The sequence below is a fragment of the Schistocerca americana genome, unplaced genomic scaffold (assembly GCF_021461395.2).
Source record: "Schistocerca americana isolate TAMUIC-IGC-003095 unplaced genomic scaffold, iqSchAmer2.1 HiC_scaffold_89, whole genome shotgun sequence".
NCBI lineage: Eukaryota > Metazoa > Arthropoda > Insecta > Orthoptera > Acrididae > Schistocerca > Schistocerca americana.
This window is the reverse complement of record NW_025726664.1, coordinates 376,405-397,468: the sequence shown is the minus strand read 5'-3', so window position 1 is coordinate 397,468 and position 21,064 is coordinate 376,405. Positions and strand designations below refer to the sequence as shown.

General features: G+C 37.6%; 1 pseudogene; it reads left to right on the top strand.

Annotated features, from left to right (window-relative positions):
• Positions 1-7,313, top strand: part of LOC124592029 — a 55,811-nt pseudogene extending 48,498 nt beyond the window's left edge.
• Positions 7,314-21,064: the final 13,751 nt, after the last annotated feature.

Sequence of the window (21,064 nt, the reverse complement as noted above, 5' to 3'; positions counted from 1 at the left end):
AGTAGTCCTGTGTTTTGGAACTAGGCAGTGCTTCATTTCACAAAGCGAAAGGAATAGCTTGTGTAAAAAACAAAAGAAGGGGAAATAGTGGTTGCTGGTGTTTTTAACACTATCATTCAATTTAGTTCCTATTGTGAACTTTGCAGCTAGGATATGTAAATGCTCTGAGACTGCTATTGATAATATCTTTATGAACAAATCTAGGGGAAAAACATCATATCACAAAACCAATAGTAAATGGACTATCTGATCACGACGTGCAGCATCTTGTGTTAAATGTTGAAACTTGTCAGGATAAAAAAATATTAAATCTGAGTACAGGAGGATAATAAATAAGCCAGAAATTGAGGAATTCAGGAAATTGCTCAAAGACATGAACTGGAGAGATGTTTACCTGACTCAAATGGAAAATGCAAAGCATTTATTAATAAAGTTACCTCCTCTTTTGAAAATTGTTTTCCCCTAAAGGTAACTCAGATCACACAGAAGTCAAAAGATAAACCATGGATTATACAAGGAATAAAGATATCATGTGGGGCAAAAAGGAGACTGTATCTACTATCTAGGAACGTTTCTGATATTAGAATTGTAATGCATTACAAAGAATACTGCAAAATATTGAATCAAGTAATCCAGAAATCGAAGTAGCTTTATTAAGAGAAAATGATAATTGTATCGGGCAACAAAATAAGAACTGTTTCAGATATAGTGAAGACAGAGAGAAGTGGGGCCAAAAAGGAAGTGGAACAGATAGCTCTAAAAGTAAATGAGACTTTGGTAACAAGTGCATGTAGTGTTGTAAATCTCTTAAGCAAGACTTAATTTTTGTTACTGACGGCTCGGGGTTATCAGGTTCGGTGAATGGTGCAATGGAGTATCTGGGACCAGTCTTTGAAGAACATCGTGTAGAACCTATTCGAGGAACTTTGAATTCCAACCATTGCTTCTCAGTATACTTACTCCTTAATGAAATTTGTTGCAAGTTATATATCTATATTTCCAACAAGTAGCTCAATACATATTATCAATACTAGGAATAAGAAAAATCTACATAAAGACCTAAAATCACTTATGTTGGTCCAAAAGGGGGTCCAATATTCAGGAACACACATTTTCAATAAATTACCAGCAACCATTAAAAACTTGGTTTCAGATAAAGCACAGTTTAAACAGAGTTTGAATGACTTTTTGATAGGCAATGCCTTCTACTCTATAGATGAATATCCTAACAGAGACTGAAAGGCCAGCTTAAGTAAAAATATGTTAGATTTAAGTTTTGACAGCACTTGGTTGCAACAGTCAAAATTAGGTATTTTGTGTATGATAAATTTATTAATAGTGCATAACAATGTTTCATTCTGACAGCGTATTAATTCTGTAAATATTAGCTTTTCCAGTTTATTGTATTGTATTCACCTATTTTGACAATCTCATGACAAATGATCAGGGTAGTATTCATTATATTAAAATGTTTTGTGTTATACATTCTGACATGTTCCACACCCTCGAGAATCATCTCATTTTTTCGGTGTATGTAATGAAAACTGAATCAAATCAAATCCAATCACCATCTCTCATCATGTAATAACTTCACTTCTTCTTCTTCCCTTGTCGTCTCCTGTTTTTCCAGTACTCGTCCATCTCCTCCTCATGTTTTTCCCCCTTTATTCTATTCGTGTTGTTCTCAATCCCCTATTTCTTCTGCATTGAAAGCCTTTTATTTTTATTTACTTATTTTTTTTATTGAGGTGAGTCTCTACGGACTGCGTGGTAACAACCGACTTCACTCTAGTGTCCAGGTCTTGTTCTTGCTCCAGCTTTGACTTCCTGCCAGTATCTTCTGAGCCCCTGCAAGAAGTGCCTTTTTATGCTCTTCAGATAATGGTCCTCACTGTCTTTCGGATGTTGATGCCATGTTAAAACCTTGGTAGTTGGTCACCAATCTTCTAAATTTGTTCCTTTCAGGAATTTCTCTCTGAGATACCAATCTGCTTAAGATCTTTTTCACATTTTTTGAACCATCTCGGCCTCGTTTTCTTAGATGGGATGAAACTCCATATTCTTTTTGTTAGTCGATCACCGTCCATTTTCATGAGATACCATAAAATAACAATCATTTCTTCGTAATGGATGCTGTGATATTTTCTGTCTTGCTGCACGAGTCCTCATTTGCTCTCATTCGCCATTGTCCATCGACCCATCTATTACCTTAGGATTTTCCTTAATATCCTACACTCACGCTTTTCCAGCCGCTCAGCTTACCTTGTCTATTCGTGGTCAAAGATTTGGATGCTTATAAGCCCTCAGGTTTTACAACTGTATTATAATGTTGGAACTTGGCCCATATACTCATAGACTTTTTGTTATAAGTATTCTTTGTCAGTTGGTATGCTTGGTCTAACTTCCTCATCCCGACAATTGCTTCTTCTTTTAATCCATTCTCCAGGTGGATGACTTCACCAAGATACCTGAAATTCTTAACTCATCCAATTTTTTCCCAGGTTGGTTATCATCCATTCAGGTCCATCACAGATGTTCGTCATATGTTTTGTCTTTTGAATAGAGATCTGGAGTCTAACTTTTTTCAGCAATTTCTGACAGCCTATTTATCTTGTTGACTGCTGACTCTATGTTGTTAGCAAAAATGGCTAGGTCAGCCGCAAAATCTAAGCAGCCAATGCATACCCCTTTGTTCTTAGGACCAAGTCTGAACCACTCTTCATTTGTTTCTCCTTGGGCTAATAACTTTCTCCACTCTTGAATGACCTTTTCCAAGACACAATTGAAAAGGTTCAGATACCTCACCCATAAATTTAATTTTTGACACTGTGTTAGTAAGAGTTTGTTTGATCAGCTTTCTTTTCCAAAATATTCATTACTGCCTGTCAGTCGATGGAGTCATATACTTTCTGAAAATCAACAAATATGACCACATAGTTATTTTTCCAATTTTTTTTGTACCTGATCATGCTCTTCAGGTTAAAGATCTGTTCTGCGCAAGAATCGCCCTTTCAGAAACCAGCTTGATAGTCCCCAACCAGTTGGTTACAATGATCTTCTATTCTATTCTGTATCACTTTGGAGAGAATCTTATATGGAACAGATACTAATGAGGTACCCTTATAGTTATTGACATTCTATTTATCACCTTTTTTGTGTATACGATGGATTAAAGCTGACTGCCATTCAGTTGGTATCATCCCAGCTCTCCAGATCTCCTCAAAAAGTTGGACTAGTATATCTAGAGTTTCATTATTTGCCAGCTTCAGTAGTTCCACCACTATTGAATCCTCTCCAGCTGCCTTATTATTCTTAAAGTTGTTGATGATCTCTTTGGTCTCCTCTTTACCAGATGGAGATGAGGGGTAGTTTGTGGATTGGGGCACATACAGGGAATCTTTCTTTCGGTTCATCACAATTAAGTAGGTTTTCAAAGTAACGAGACATTATCTTGCAGTTCTCTTTGTTGGTCAGGCCGAGTGTGGTGTGCGTACTGTAAGACCTTCAGTACACACACCATCAGATTATTTGACTTGTTGCTCTAACGAAGTAAGCGAGTGTCAGCAATATGTCTCGTGGTCTTATCATGGCATGTTTATCTTCTGCCATTAGGTCAGACGATAGAAATGCCACTTGCACACTTAGAGTAGCAGATTGATGGTGACCAACTTTAAATAGAACTTGATTAATTTTCACACACATTTATTAAAATAATAACAAATATAAAAATTATTTAACTTGGTTCTGGATGCTATTTACAATTGACAATCTGAAGTTCCTTTGGTATTGGTACGTTAATCTTATTCTTACATATATCTCGGATACTTGACAAAAGTGTCTATACATTTATCTTCATGGCTATGTACAGGAATATGGTAATCTTATTAGGCGCAGACTGGATCTTGACTATGGACTGGCACAGACAATTGTAGAACTCGTACAGACTGGTACAGACTAATGCAGACTGGTACAGACTAATGCAGACTGGTGCAGACAAATGCAGACTGACTGATCGAAGGTCTTTACACCCGTTATAATACCTCGCACGTTCATGTATCACTGCGTGAGTGTGATGCGCGAGGAGAAAGTGTTCTATGTTAGCAGCAATCTCATTGGCTGCGTTACATATTAATACGCGGATCGGCGGAAGCAGAATTTGGTCCGTCTCTATGGCAGCACCATCTCGTAGTGGGGAGATGGACGAGTGCTGCGCCTGCGCTGTTGTGCTTAGCGGGGCGCACTCTAGTGGGAAATTTGTGTACGCGCTGAATATGCGGAACTATGTACACAACACTGAGCTTTCCATTTTCGTCTCTAAAACAAAAACTAGGGGCTTGGTATCCTTTCAAATTCGATTTGAACGTCTGATAGAAATCTCTGACATTGTTTATCTGGAAACGCTGATCGATCTGTTCTAACTGCTGTTTCTCATGCAGTAGAGTTCTGGCTGCATATTTTTGAACTTCATGGAATACATCAAAATCATCAGGTCTCCTGGTAGAGTTCCACTATTTCCATGCACTTGCTGTTTGGGCCACCACCTCACCACAAACCTCATTCCACCATGTATGATTCCTCTTTTTAGCTGTCAGGATTGTAGTATTAGCTGCTTGTTGGATCATGGAGGCAATGTCTGCCCATTTATGGGATTCAACTGTCAGTTACTGGTGGCATTGTTCCATTACGTTTTGATTGATTTTGAGCTTCGCAGTATCATATTTATGAAATTTATTTCCGGTTTTCACAGTCTTATTGAGAGGGATGAAATTAATTTTGATCTTGGAGAGGTGATGATCCTTTTACATTCAGTATGTTATCTGTAAAAAGGTTTCTTTCTATTATTTCTGATTGTTTGATGTTGTTTCTTTCTTATTTCTGTAATCCATGCTATCATTGATTCCTTCTTCCAGAACTACTCATTCAGTAGAGGTCTCTAAAATAAGATTAATCTTCTTTTAGCCATTACTTCTGATATTTTCTCAAAATTTTTGTATATCTCCTCATTACTTCTCATTTTCCAGCCATCTGTAGCTTGTATTGCAACCATTATTTTCTAATAATGCTCCTTTGTGGAACCTCTGTTCTGTCCAGCTTATAGTTCATCATTAGGCATCCTCATCCATGTAAACATCCTGGTCATACCACTGTGGGATAGTGTTTAAATTTGTTTTTTTTAGTTGTACATTTCTTGTTGTAAATATCCTTTGTCAAACGATTTGCTCTCTCCAGTTTGCTGACTCTTGCATCTACTGTTAATTCTTCTAGTCCATTTTGTTGTACAGTTTGTCCAATATATTTAAATTTACTTACTAATGCTATTTTACATTTTTGTTTTTCTAAGAATGTTGATGCATTGTTTGAAATTGTCATCAATGTTGTTTTTTCGTCTGAAATTTTGGGACCAGCTCTCTTTGCTATTTCTTCCAAAAGATTTCTTTTAATAACTGTCTGTCAGATTTTTTGAAAGTATATCAGAATCATCTGCAGAAGCCAGGCAGTTTACCTTAATTCCATTTGTTTTTCGTCCTAAAACTATTGGTTCAATTTTGTGATTTTTTTTCTCCAAATTCCAATAACTTTCTATTTTTTCTAGAATGTAGTGTTACAGTAAAGGTGATAAACTGTCCCCTTGTCTAACACCAGTTTTTATTTCAAATGGTTGAGATACTTCTCCCATAAATTTAGCTTCAGTCACCCTATTTGCTAGTGTTTTGAGGATTATGTTTGCTTTAACACAAAATTCTTTGATGATTTTACCCATAATTTCTCTGCCTACCAAATCAAATGTTTTCTTGAAACCAATACGTGATACTATTATTGGTTTGGTGATTAACAGTCTGTGGAGAATTATCAATTTTCTAATAAACATCTGTTCTGTGCAGGGTCTTCCCTTTCTAGAGCTCCTTGAGATTCTCCCAGTTATTTGTCTAAAGTTTCTACAACTCTGTCCAGAGAATTTTTGATAATATTTTGTATACCACTGGCAGAAGTCAGGCATCTCTGCAATTGTTGACATTTTGTGTGTCCCCTTTTTTTCATAGCTGTGGATTAATGCTTTCAATAATCTCTTCAGCTTTCCAAATGTTCTCAAACAGCAGTTGTAGATCATTTGTGTGTTCTGACTATTTCAATAATTTTGCTGTAGTGGAGTCTTCATTTGTTGCTTTGAAGTTTTGGAATGATTTGATGGCTTCATGAATTTATTGTTCTGTTAGTGGAAAATCTTCCTCCAGATGTTGTGGGACTGCTATTATATATTGCTACAATGTGCTGTTATTGTTATTGTTGTTGTTGTTGTTGTTGTTTGGTTGCCTGTTCTTCAGCACTATCTTTCTGTTTCGTTTATCTATTTGCCACCATTTTAGCCCATTTACCGGTATTTTCAGCTTGTTCTTCACTTATTTGACCTTTTGGTGGCTCCTCTTGAAGAGATCTTATTTCTCAGCATTTAAAATTACATCATCTGCTGCTCTTTCGCATCTGAATTTCATCATGTCCAGTCTAGTTTTTTCATTCATTTAACCATCCATCTTCCATGACTCAAGATCCTAAATTTTCATCCTTATTTCTTGAACAGTCTCATTTCTCTTTTTACATTTTCCAGATGAAGAAACTTTTGGTCCTCAAAGCTAAGATTAGTATCACTTTTTTTTATTTGTTTCTGCCTATGGCTGCTATATCTCTTTAGTTAGAATATTTTCTCTCTCTGTATTTGATTATAGTCTAAGTCTGAATATTTTTATAAGTACATTTATTGCTGTAGCAATGAGTAAAATAAATTGTATTGCACTGCCTGTAGCATGTAGCACCATTTTGACTGTTAGTCCTCTTGCTGTACAAAAAGTAGCTTTGATGATTACTTAATGCAAGTATTTTGTAAGAGCTGTGGAATGGTTAGTATCTGTTTATATTTTTCTGATTAATTCAAGCTCGTCAATGCACATCCTGTGTTAAGGAAATATTTGCACTGAATTTACTGTGTGTTAAATATAAGCAGTGGATCCATTGGGGTAGTCTTTTTGGTAGAAATATGTCAAGGTGAACAAAACAGGAGATGGTGAAGGAAGAGAGGGAAAAGATCAACATTTGCTTCTCATCAGCAATATAACTGGGTTGAAACATTCAGTGAAAATTATCTGTGACAGGAAGTTGTCAGAAATACATTTTTTGAAGAAACTTTATGTTTGTATAAGCATTTATTAAATTTAAAAATTGGATTTCATGTGTTAATACAAAAGATAATGTTTTGCATTGCAGGCATGCTGAACCTGTCAAAGATGAAGAATCGGCCAATGATTCTTATTGGAGGATAACAGTATGTATAACTTAAACTTGAGATTCTTGAAAATAAAGCTAGTCAGTATTTCTTAACAGTACTGATTTAAATACATCTAAAAGATCGCTGTTACCTAAATGAAAGTTGACGAGCAAAGTCTTAGTGGACATTTGTATAAATTTGTCATAGGTGTTATTTACAAGAAGAGTAAATAGTTTCAATAGGAATGTGGTGAGACATTTAACAAATGTGATGACCACACATTAATAGGACCTTGTAACACTACCATTATGATATTAGTATGCTTTTATGTAAATAACAGAAACCCTGTCCCTATGTTGCCACGTATAACCCTCTTACTAAAATTTAGTTTAGTTTCCAAATAAAATACACTGTGGACGGATAGTCCTGTTTATAGGAAAAGATAATCAATAGAGTTATCCTTCTTACAGGATTTACCGTGTGTTGCATCTAATGGATAAGTAAATTGGACTATTCACTTCTTTTCCTAAGATCTTACCCAGTGGCTAGATAGAAACACAGTATGAATAATAATATACTGAAGCTAGGACAACTCATTTCCAAGTTCATTTAGTGGTTTAAAACATGTACTTAATGGTCACCAACCTATCCTGGCAATGAAATAGTGAAGTATTGGAGAAGCAGAAATGTGAATTTTGCCTACTTTCTTGCTACTGTTTAGTTTGGCTCTTCGAATAAATTACCCCACTTAAACAATTTTGGGCTACATCTTTATACATTATGATTTAAAAAAAGAAAAAGCCCAGTAGATAACTTCAAGGAAGGTAAAAAAAATTAGCCGGGGATGGGGGGAACAACCTTTAGAAAAGCACTTTCCATAATCAAGAAACTTAAATACTTAGACACTAAAGCACACACTTTTTAACTGAACATTTCACTTAAAGAAAACCTCTTTCTTGGTGGAATTTACTTTCAAAAGCTATTATTCTTTGAACTAATTCTGTATAGCCATCTAACAGGTTCTAGTAACTTGGCTTCACTCTGATTGAATTTTATGTAAGCAAACTATAACACTTTGCAATAGTTAAGAAAACATTTTTATTATTTACACTAAAGCAATTTAAATGGTGCCTCTTTATATTAACTTGGCACTTCACTCTGATTGAATTTTATGTAAGCAAACTATAACACTTTGCAATAGTTAAGAAAACATTTTTATTATTTACACTAAAGCAATTTAAATGGTTCCTCTTTATATTAACTTGGCACTTCATAAGTCTGTAAAACAGGACACTCGGATCAATCAAACACCAGGAAGGAACCCTATACAGATGTATGATTAGGATGAAATGACAGGGTGAGCCAGTTTCCGTAAATTTCAAGAATGATTATTAAATCACAGTTTAAATTAATGGTTCATGCTGTACAAAGGTAAAAATAGAAAAAAATCTTATCTGGTGGCTATAGGCTTGGGTTTGGCAAACAGTTATGACGGCTACACTACCCACACTATGGCCTGCAAGTTTCTTGCTGTATGGGCTCAATTTCTCTTCTTGGCTTCATTCAGTTTTACATACAGTAGCTCAACAACTCGCAGCTATGCTGTAAGCTGTTTGCAGTCTTCAACCAAGGCATTTTTATGAAAATTTGCAGGCAAAGCTTCTGCTCCACAAAGGAGTTACCTCAATCACTGCTGCCTACAGACTGTGTGACTTACTTCCCACACTTGCTCAAGGTAGCACGCCAATTCGCCTTTCGCACCTTTTCCACTCCCCACAGCTATTTTCGTTTCAAACAAAAGCACACTGGCTTTTACATAACACCTATTTCTTACATTGTTCCTAAGCATGACCATTTCTTAAATTGTCAAATTTACATCAACATGAACAATTTATACACACAAATATTTTTAAATACAAAATGTTATCAAAACATTATTTAGACCCTTGGTATCCTTTGTAGAGGACTTGGGCAGGTTTGTCCCATCCTAGTACACATTATTTTGTTACCTCCCTTCAGATATTCCATTTAGCTACATCTACAATAATTCCCAATGTTCTGCCTTTTGAGGTGTCCAGTGCGGGTTGTTTTTATTTTTTATTTGATATGCGTATTCCATAGATCCGTACATGCGAGTGATTCGCCTGGATGTGGAACGTGTCAATACAATTGTACAAATACAATTAATGCTACAGAATAGTAATATAATTCAATGATATAGATATTACAAGCTGTCATTAAACTAGTATAGCAATTCTCAACATAACATTATAACTATAACATTAACACTATAACATTAACATAATATTGTATCATCCATCTAATAACTAAGAGACTAAATACATCTATTATTAAGGGAGGGCATTACTTCTGGAAAAGAATTCATCTAACGAGTACAGTGGATGGTCGAGCAGGTATTTTTTTAACATACCTTTGAACAGCGTTTCATTTTCTATTGTACATTTAATATAATTAGGCAATGCATTAAAAGTCTTTATAGCCGCATACTTTACTCCCTTCTGTACAAGTGTTAAATTTTTTAGTTCAACATGTAGATCATCTTTACCTCTAGTATTGTAGTTATAGTATGAACAATTTGTTTCATACTGAGCATAGTCTTTATTAACTACATTCATCAGAGAGTATATGTACTGACATGTTGTGGTCAGAATACCTAACTGTATAAAAAGTTTTCTACATGAGGTTCGTGGAGGAACCCCACACATGATTCTGACTGCTCTCTTCTGAGCATTTAAGATTTTTTTTGAGGCTGGTGAATTACCCCAGAATATTATTCCGTAACTCATTAATGAGTGAAAGTACCCAAAGTAAGACGATTTTAAAATGTTGATGTCCCCAAAATGAGTAATTATTCTTAGAGTAAAAGTTGCTGATGAAAGCCTTTTTAGAGTAAGGGACACATGCTGTTCCCAGTTGAGCCTACTGTCAATGTGAACCCCCAGGAATTTAGTGGATTGCACCTGTTCTAGTTCCTGGTTGTCATGAGCAATTACTATACTTTCTAGAGTTTTATTTTTGTGTGGAACTGTATAAAATTAGTTTTTTTAATATTAACTGAAAGAGAATTAATTGAAAACCAAGCTGTAACTTCTCTGAGTATATCATTAACATCAGTCTCCATATCAGCAGTAGACTGACCATCAACGACAATGCTTGTATCATCAGCAAACATTGTGAATTCACAATTTTTACTAATGGACAGGGGTAAATCATTAACATATATTAAAAACAGCAAGGGTCCAAGGACAGATCCCTGGGGAACTCCATGCTGAATTTTGCCCCATTCAGAATCCACTAGATTAGGAGATCCTTTGTTGCAGCCATGTAGAACCACCTTTTGTTTCCTGTCTTGAAGATATGATTTTAGCCAGTTACCTATAGGCCCTTTGATTCCGTAATGATAGACCTTCTCCAAGAGTATCTTGTGGTTTACACAATCAAAGGCCTTGGAAATATCACAGAAGACACTAACTGGTGACTTCTTACTATTAATAGGCTCCAAGACATCATTTGTGAGTGAATATATGGCACACTCTGTGGAAACCCCTTTTTGAAAACCAAACTGTCTGTGGTTAATAATATTAAGTTTATCAAGATGTGCCACAATCCTGTTATACACTGCCTTTTCAAGAACCTTTGAGAATGTTGTTAAGAGAGAGACAGGACGATAATTTTTTACATCTGTAGCATCGCCAGACTTGAAAAGAGGTCTCACAGTGGCATATTTCATTCTCTCTGGAACAACTCCCTCATAAAGAGACATGTTGCAAATGTGAGCAAGTACTACACTTACATCATTACTGCAGGCTTTCAACAGTTTATTAGAGATGTTATCTATACCTGAAGATCCTTTACTTTTCAATGAGTGAATTATTTTTTTTATTTCATTAACAGTTATGGGTGTTACATTTATATCATTAAAACATTGTGGGAGGTTAAGTTTCAGAATATCTAAAGCTTCTCTTAGGTCACCACTGAACCTATTTGAGAGGTGACACTTAGAAAGTGGTTGTTAAATGTGTCTGCTATCTGTTTACTATCAGTTATTTCCAAATCGTTAATTTTTAGGACAGCAGATTTTTCATTGTCAGATGGTGAAGTACCTGTTTCCCTCTTTATTACATTCCAAATCGTTCTGATTTTATTGTTTGAACAGTTAATTTTAGATTGCATGCACATACTTTTAGATTTTTTAATGACTTTAGTTAAGATTTTGCAGTATGTCCTATAATATTTCATCTGCAGGGGATTATTGGATTGTCTAGATATTATATACAGTTCCCTTTTTCTCTGGCATGATATTTTTATGCCCTTGGTCAGCCATGGTTTTTTGCTTGATTGCCTGTTCTGTAGTCTACAGACCTTTTTTGGAAAGACATTTTCAAATATATCTGATAATTCATCAGTAAATAAATTATATTTTGTATTAACATCATTTGCAAGATAAACATACCTCCAGTCAGTCTCCCGAATGCATAATTTGAATTTTTGGATATTTTCCTCATTCATGTTTCTAATGGTTTTCCACTGTGCACTAGCTTTGTTCTGATTTGTATTAAAGTTGTCAATTGTGAGTATTTGCCCATCATGATCAGAGAGTCCATTTATGACTTTTTCAACTTTGATGTGATTAGTTTTACTCATATCTACAAAGATATTGTCTATTAGAGTGCTGGAAGTGGCAGTAGTTCTTGTGGGAAAACTGACAGTGGAGACAAGGTTGTAGGTATGCATTAAGTTTGCAAACTCTGTCTTAGAAGATGAGCTTCCTAGGAAATCTATATTAAAATCTCCAGTCACTATAATGTCCCTATTTTTTCTTGTGAGATACAATAGCACAGAATCTAATTGTTTCATGAATACTTTAAAATTACCAGATGGAGCCCTGTATACTGCTACGATTACCAGTTTCTTGTTACCTTCTACTATTTCTGTGACACATGCCTCAAAGTCTTTCTCTACACAATATTTCTCTACATTTATTGTATCAAAGGACAGGCTGTTTTTCACATAAATAACTGCCCCACCTTTGCACATATGCTTTCTACAAAATGAGGTAGCTAAACCATAATTTGGTATATTGAGCATTTCAATGCCAAAAGTGATATGGTGTTCTGTCAGACAGAAAATATGAGCACAATTTGCGCCTGTTGGTTCATCAATATTTACAATAAATTGGTCTAACTTACAGAGCAGGCTTTGAATATTTTGGTGAAAAATTTTGAGCTCATTTTTAATTACATGATTAGTTGTGGTGTTACCATTGCTAGGACTGAGTTTTATTACTTTTGACATACCAGTATTACAGGAACAGTTTTCTGCAGGGAAGAGGGAGCTGTTGTGCTGGTAACACCCACATTTGTTGTTATTAACTACATTACTTACATTCTGATTGGAACCTTCCCCCTTCTGCCCCAGTACCATAAAAAATCCCCATTTGCAGCTGAGGACTTTCTTGATCTCAGGCACATCCTATGTGGAGCAGCTGCAGTCACTACTGTGATCCTTTTTGCCATAGAGGGTGGATCTCCTGTTGGTGAGGTTTCTACACTGTCGGCTTATACACTTGATCCTGTGGGGGTTGGTGTTGCTGTTTCTGCTATTGATGACTGTTCTTCCTCCTTAAATGCTGCTGCTTCACAAGTTGGCGGTGGACTAACGTTTCCCACTTGAGTTGTAACTGCTGGTGCTGTCTTGCTTTTGTATAAAGGACCTGTTTGTGTTGATTCACATACAGGTGCTGCTGCATATGAAGTCTTCCCTTCAGCTGTTCCATTAGGTTTGAAGGAGTATTTTGACGACACTGTATGTGTTTCTTCCAATGGTACAGTTTCAATGGACACAGGTGCTTTTAGAATGATTGGAGGAGTGGTGTTTTCAAATAGTTTGAATGTTTCTGCTAATAATGCTTTAGCGAGTACACGTTTTCCTAGCCAGTTCCTGTGCATTCCATGCCGAGTAAAATGGTTTCTCTCTTCGGAATTACTGTCCAAAAACTTCACGTCCTTGAATGCTTTGCATACCTTTTGAAACATTCTGTTTGTGAATTTGATTTCATTATTTACACATGAACTGTTTATTAGGTCATGTCTATATGGGATGCTAACGATGATTGTTTTTCTTGGCGAGATTCTTTCCAGTGCATTTCGCAATGCTGTGATTGCATTTTTCGACTCATTTTTATAAACATCGTTAGCTCCAGCAATAATTACACAAACATCGTTTGGTTGAGGGCTTAAATCTTTAATTATTTGCTGGAAAGGAGCCCCGGGTTTTACTGTGGCAGTAACGGAAAATTTAGATTGCATATTCGTAAGAATAGTGGCTAAATCTCATCCATGGCTGTCTGCAAAGATATAAACTTTTGGTTTTGTCTCGTCTTCTCTCAATAATTTCATTTGTCGGTGTTTCTCTTGTGCAATGGGCGCAAACGAGTTTTTCGTAACTATAGCAGATATTGGAGCACTTTGAATTTCAGTAACGGTTTCTTTGAGAGTGTTGTAGTTTTCACTTTGTACATTTTTCACAAAAGGATTAAAATCGAAATTCAAAGAATTAATTAACGATTCGATGTCATTCATATATTTTTTAGCTATTGCAAGTTCTTCTTTCAGCACATCAGAGATGAGTTCTTCAGTACCAGCATTATACATCTTGACTGCACTTTTTCGACCACTGCACTTAACAAAGCCACATACACAATTCGGATTTATCACTTTTCTGTTGTTCATACACGATAGATGGATCCATATATGTGAAAAAGAGCACAAACAAATACCGCTATGAATACTGTTTTGGCAGACTATGCACTTTAAACTAAATGTAATACGATTTTCTACGGCACGATTTACTACTGCTTGCATACTCGACGCCACTTCCTGGGTGTATTGTATCGAGTTAGCTTTTTCAAATTTCCATGTGGGTTTATCAATGTATTTTGTAACTGATATTTCAGCACCAATGATAACTTTTGTGAGCCAATGTACACTCCTTGAAAAATGTTTCAGTACCCACTATTGAGTGATTCAGTGGTAATTTGTTCTCATCAGTGGAAAAGATGGATGGGTAAGGTTTTGTATCAGTTTCCATCTGCCTGCCCAAAACGTTTTAAATTCCTTGGCATCAAACTTAGATAATTTCTTGTGTGTTGATCCATTCGAACAATGGTTCTCTATGTTTGTCTCTATTTATGTATCTCCGGGTTGTGTTTTGGAATTAAAATCTTAAACATATACGTGCTGTCTAGTTGCTGTGTGTAAGACTAGTGTCAGACACTTTCCGTTAGGTGATTTGTGGACTGATGTAATAACCAGGCCTTTGAGTTTTATTCTAATTACTTCTACATCACTAATTTTCTGACAGCTTAAGCCAGCATAATCCAAGAGCTGTTTCTTTTTTCATTTATTGTGGTAGCACCTAACAATTGAGAGGAGTATTGATATTGCTTTATATTGCGTAATCTTGCATGTAGCTTCTGAATTATCACCTAAATGCATTTCCTATAGAGCTATAATACTGATGGCATGCTCATCATCTAATTTGCTTTGGTAACTGCATTTGTCACTTGTTAATCCTACGTTAATTTGCATAATATGGACACCTTGCCTGATAATTTTTGACTGTAAGCTCTGAGAAGTGCTGGACCATCTTTTGTGTAGAGTTTTTGCTGTATGCTCCTGCAGTCACACTGCCTTGGTGGACCATCTCGGGGGTTGTCTACATGCCACACAACAGTCTTTTTGGTGTCCCGTGTGAATGATTCACTGGTAAATATCCTGTCCCATACACTTTTGTTTGTAGACAATACTTCTGTGTTAGCTGAAAATAGAGCCAGGAAGCAGTAGTCTCAGTACCTCAGAGAATTAGTTTCAGGTAAAGTATATGGATCTAACATATCTAAAATGCACATGGTTTAGTTTGGAAACCACACAAACACCCAAATGTACACACCCGCAGTAGCTGCACGGGGTGGGGTGGGGGGGTTCGGGGGGGGGGAGGGGGGGGCAGAGTGATTGGAGAAGACAGTACATTGTCTGAATGGGAAAAGATTGGTGGGTACAGAAGAGAGAAGGGAAAAGGTGAAGTGATACAGTGGGAAACAAATTAGCAGAGGTTTAGGTCAGGTGGATGGCACTAGATGTGCTGGAGAGACAATTTCCACCTGCGTAGGTCAGAGAAACTTGCACTGGAAGGGAATATCCAAATGGTATGTCTAGTGAAGCAGTTGTTGAAGTGGTGTACAGCCTCTTGGCAACTGCAATGTCAAGTCTGTGGTTTGCCACAGTTTGGTGCTGGACATTACTGCGAGTGAACAGTTGGTTACTTGTCATCCCTACATGGAAAATTGTATGGTAATTGCAGCATAGCTGATTTTTAACAGGTTGCTTTTGCACATGATCGTGCCTTTTATATGGTGGGAGATTCCTGCGACTGGACTGCTGTAGGAGGTGGTGGGTGGATCTGTGGGACAGGTCTTGCACCTGGGTCACTCACAGGATTAGGGGTGGACAAGGATGTTCTCTAGATTGTGTGGGCAGTGGAACATTACTTTGCAGGAATAGGGTAGTATCTTGAGTACAGTATACCCCATCTGAGATAGCCAAAGCTCCAGTGAAGGATGTGGTTGAGCTTTTCAAGGCCTGGGTGATTAGATGAGTGCTGACCATTGTCTGGTTAGCAGGGTTACAGGTGTGAAATGAGGAGATGGCACGGGAGATCTATTTATGAATGAGACGGATAGGATACTGTGGCTCTGGTAGTGCTATTGCCATATTTAGACAACTCCTGCTTTCCACTGGGGATAGTGAGTCCACGTGTGACAAGGCTGCATGGAAGAGCCTTTTTGACATGGAATGGGTGACGGCTGTCAAAGTGGAGGGAGGTACTGTTGGTGGTTGGTCCACTTGACATGTATTTATGGATATCGATGTCTAGTGATATGGCGCATTGAGTTGAGAATAATCAGGTTAAGATGATTTGGGAGTAGGTTTTTAGGTTATGGAAGAAGCAGTCTATACCATGAGTCCAGATCATGAAAATGTCTCAATTACTCTGAATCAGACAATGGGTTTTAGGTGTTGACAGGATAGGAAGGACTTCTCCTGATGGCCAATATAAAAGCTGGTATAGGATGGCACCATGCGAGTACCCATGGCAGTACTACAGATTTGTTTATACAGGGATAATCACTTAAAACCTGCACCACAAACATTGCAGAAATGGAAAGTGCTATTGATGTGTGGTTTTCACAGAATGGATTGGTAGTTGGGGGCTTATGCTAGTAACCAACCAACAGGTTGTAGTGATATTAGAAAGTGCATTTTTTGTGCAAACATAAACTTTTTTAAATGAAACTATGCCTATCGGTATTAACTAAAAGTAGGGTAAATTAGTCTATCAGCGGTGTTTGTTGCAGGAGTCTAGTGTGAGCCATTCATGAGATATCATATTTTGAAAAGGTCCCACGCCAACACTTGTACATTAGCTGTAAAGTTCCCACACCAACACTTGTACATTAGCTGCGGTAGCACACACCAAAGAACAGTCCAAGTCCATACACTAGTTATGTGGATTGTGACCAGTAATGAGACAATTGATCATCACAGGCTGTGTTCAAAATGACCACTGGCAGCACCAGTATATGCTCCCATTCTGGTATGGAAAGACTGCTGCACACATACCAGTATTTCAGCAGGGACAATCTGACAGGCTGCAGTAATACATCATTGCATATCATCAGATGTAGTTGGTATGCCCTTGTAGACAGTCTTTCAGCTTTCCCCATAGAAAAAAAGTCTCCAGGCATGAAATTTGGCGAATGGATCAACCGAGATACAGGTCCTCTGCATCCAATCTAATGATTTGTAAACAGTTTGTGAAGCCATGTTGTACTTCGTGCACTGTGAGTTGTACAGCCATCGTATTGGTACCACAAGTTGCTCCTAGTCTGCAGAGGAATCTCTTCTAGCATCCGTGGAAGATGATTTGTTAGGAGGCTGTGATACTTGTGCGCATTCAGTGTTCTTTCTAAGAAAAACGGGCCTATGAGCTGATGGTTCACTGCCTCACACCACACGTTTACACTCCAAGGATGCTGAGATTCCACCTGCCACAGCCAAAGACAATTGTTAACAGACCAATTGTGCTTATTTCAGCACTTTACCAGGCCACGATTGTTAAAATTTCCTTCACCGCTAAACAAGATACATGATACAGCTGGAGTATCCTGTCTTAATTCCCATGTATGGAAGTTAACACAATTCTCTTGATCAATTCCATGCAGCTCTTTATAGAAAGGGATACACCTATATCAATGGAGAATGCATAGGACACTTGCCCGATTAATGCCATTTCCACATGCGATTGTGCAAGAGGTAACATGTGGATCAACTACTTGTTTCATCTGTTATGTTGCTAAGAGTTAGGCTATGACTTCCACATAACTGGTTGAAGAGGTTGCCTAGCAACTACCCACACACACAAACACACTGTAAGCAAACAACATCATACCTAGCAACTACCCACACACACACACAAACACACTGTAAGCAAACAACATCATACCTAGCAACTACCCAGATTGAGTGGCACAAACTAGTATTGGTGTGGAAACTTTTAAAAATACTGTATCTCATTGACAACCTGTACTAGAATCCTGCAACAAACCCCACTGACATTCTGATTTACCATATTTTTAGTTTGTTAATGTCAGTAAGCACAGTTTCATTTAAAAAGTGTACATCTGCGCAAGAAAGGATTTTTACAATCTGTTGATTGGGTAACAGTAATGAGTCCCTGTCTACCAATCCATTCAGTCAAAGCCGCAAATCAATAGCACTTCATACTTGTGGTGCGAGCTTTAGGCATTTCACCCTGTGACTTGGTCTTTGAAAGTGAAATAATTGTGAGTCAGGATGTGTTTGGGGAAGGGGATTTGGAAAGAGGTGGTGGGTTTGGTATCAGGAGGATGTTTGGAAAGTGAGGCCATGGGCATGGGGGATGTTGTAAAATGATGTTGCATCCATAGTAACCAGCAAGGAGTCATGTGGTAGCAAAACAGGAACTGCAGAAAGGCGGTGAAGGAAGTAAGCATTGTCTTCACTGTAGGATGGGAGGTTACAGACAATGGTTTGCATGTGATGTTCAGTGGGAGGATTGTACCCAGCCACAGTTGGGCAAGTGGAGAGACCTGTGTAGTTGGGTTGGCGAATAGGTAAAAAGGAAGGAGTGGTGTGAGGAGGGAGATAGATCCAGGAGTCAGGTTATGGGATGGACTTAAGGTCTTGGAGAGCTGCTGGAGTCTTGTTGGAATTCACGGATGTGATCATGGTTGTAAGGTTTGTATGCAGAGGTGTTAGAAAGTTGGTGAAGACTCTCAGCCACATAGTCACTATGATTCATGAACACTGTGATGAAGCTTTTATCTGTAGGAAAGATGATAAGGCACGGATTGATTTTAAGGATATGGGTAGCTGTGTGTTAGATAGGAGTGATGTTGGTCTCACTAGGGAGGATTTAGGAAAGGAAAGTAAGGCCGGTTTAGAAGTGATGAATTCCTGAAAGATAACCAAGAGATGACTGGCTGGAATGGGAGGTTCAGGGTGGGAGGGAGGCTGGAACTGTTTTAAGCAAGGTTCTATGTGAGGTTTTTGTTGGCTGTTATTAGTGGGATGCATCATCATCATCATTTAAGACTGATTACGCCTTTCCGCATTCAGTCTGGAGCATAGTCTTGATCTATTTCAACAGTTTTTATACCCCTTCCCTTCCAACACACACACACTAGCCACCAAGGAAGAGCCTACAGCTTTGATTCAAACCCCCCCCCCCCCCCCCCCCCCCCGCCTCTTCCAGTCATGCCCTCATACCTCCGTAACGCACATTGAAGAAATTTCAGCTGCAGAGATTAGGTAAGGAAAGAAGGTCCTTTACAAGTCCAGCACACTTGAATTTAGGTTTTGGGCTAACGGTGAGGCCTTTAGAAAGTACCAAGACGTCTGCAGGGCTAAGAGTTGTGGCAGAAAGGTTGACAACAGTTTTACAGGATTGGTGCTTAGGATGTATATATCTCATGGAGGATGGAGGAATTCGTTGCGATTGTGGAAGATGGAGTATCGAGCAAAGCATAGTTAGGGAGGTATGAGGGTACGACCGGGGGGGGGGGGGGGGGGGTGGGAGGGGGTTGAATCAAAGCTGTAGGCTCTTCCTTGGTGGCTAGTGTGTGTGTGTGTGTGTGTGTGTGTGTGTGTGTGTGTGTGTGTGTGTGTGTTGGAAGGGAAGGGGTATAAAAACTGTAGAAATAGATCAAGACTTCACGACAACTAGCAGGTTTAAACGGGTGGGTGTTGTAATAGATATGTAGAGGTGGAGGTGATGAGGCTTGCACAGGATAGATTAGTATTGAGAGCTGCAGCAATCCAATCTTCAGACTACCACAGCAACAACAAAAAGGTCATAAGATGGAAACAATTTTGCATCGTAGTATCTCCCTGTTTCCACTCCATGTAGTTTTCACTTGTGGTAATGTGGCGTGTGTACAGAGATTTATCGGGTGTTGTTATTTTTATTGTACTGTATTAACAGGATTTATCAAGAGTGGTGATAACATCAATTTGTGACAATAAATCTTTGTCATGTGCAATCTATAATACTGTTGTTCCATTTGTAATAAACAATTTCTTTGATGCTGTTTTCCCAAATAAGCCTAAATTTTACTGTTATTCACATGGACAGAGGCAGAGTAAGACATGGGAGATAACTTCAGCTGATCTTCGAAGATCAATTTCTTGAGACAGAGACAGTGTCATTATTATTATTGTTATTCTTTACTTCCTCAGACGTTAAGTCTGGTTAAAAATGGAAAGTGACGTGGACCTTGATAAAGCGTCACTTCCTTTCAACTGTATAGTATGTGTTATATTGCATTTAGGAACTTTCGGGTAATTGAACATGTATCAATAATTACTGATTTCTGTAGTTGTATATATATGTTTGGATGTAGCTGTATTGCATTGATGTACTGGTGGATATTGTGTGGTATGACTCCTGTAGTTGATAGTATAATTGGTATAATGTCAACTTTATCCTGATGCCACATGTCTTTGACTTCCTCAGCCAGTTGGATGTATTTTTCAATTTTTTCTCCTATTTTCTTTTGTATATTTGTTGTATTGGGTATGGATATTTCGATTAGTTGTGTTAATTTCTTCTTTTTATTGGTGAGTATGATGTCAGGTTTGTTATGTGGCGTTGTTTTATCTGTTATAATGGTTCTGTTCCAGTATAATTTGTATTCATCATTCTCCAGTACATTTTGTGGTGTATACTTGTATGTAGGAACATGTTGTTTTAAAAGTTTATGTTGTAAGGCAAGCTGTTGATGTATTATTTTTGCGACATTGTCATGTCTTCTGGGGTATTCTGTATTTGCTAGTATTGTACATCTGCTTGTGATGTGATCTACTGTTTCTATTTGTTGTTTACAAAGTCTGCATTTATCCGTTGTGGTATTGGGATCTTTAATAATATGCTTGCTGTAATACCTGGTGTTTATTGTTTGATCCTGTATTGCAATCATGAATCCTTCTGTCTCACTGTATATATTGCCTTTTCTTAGCCATGTGTTGGATGCGTCTTGATCGATGTGTGGCTGTGTTAGATGATACGGGTGCTTGCCATGAAGTGTTTTCTTTTTCCAATTTACTTTCTTCGTATCTGTTGATGTTATGTGATCTAAAGGGTTGTAGAAGTGGTTATGAAGTTGCAGTGGTGTAGCCGATGTATTTA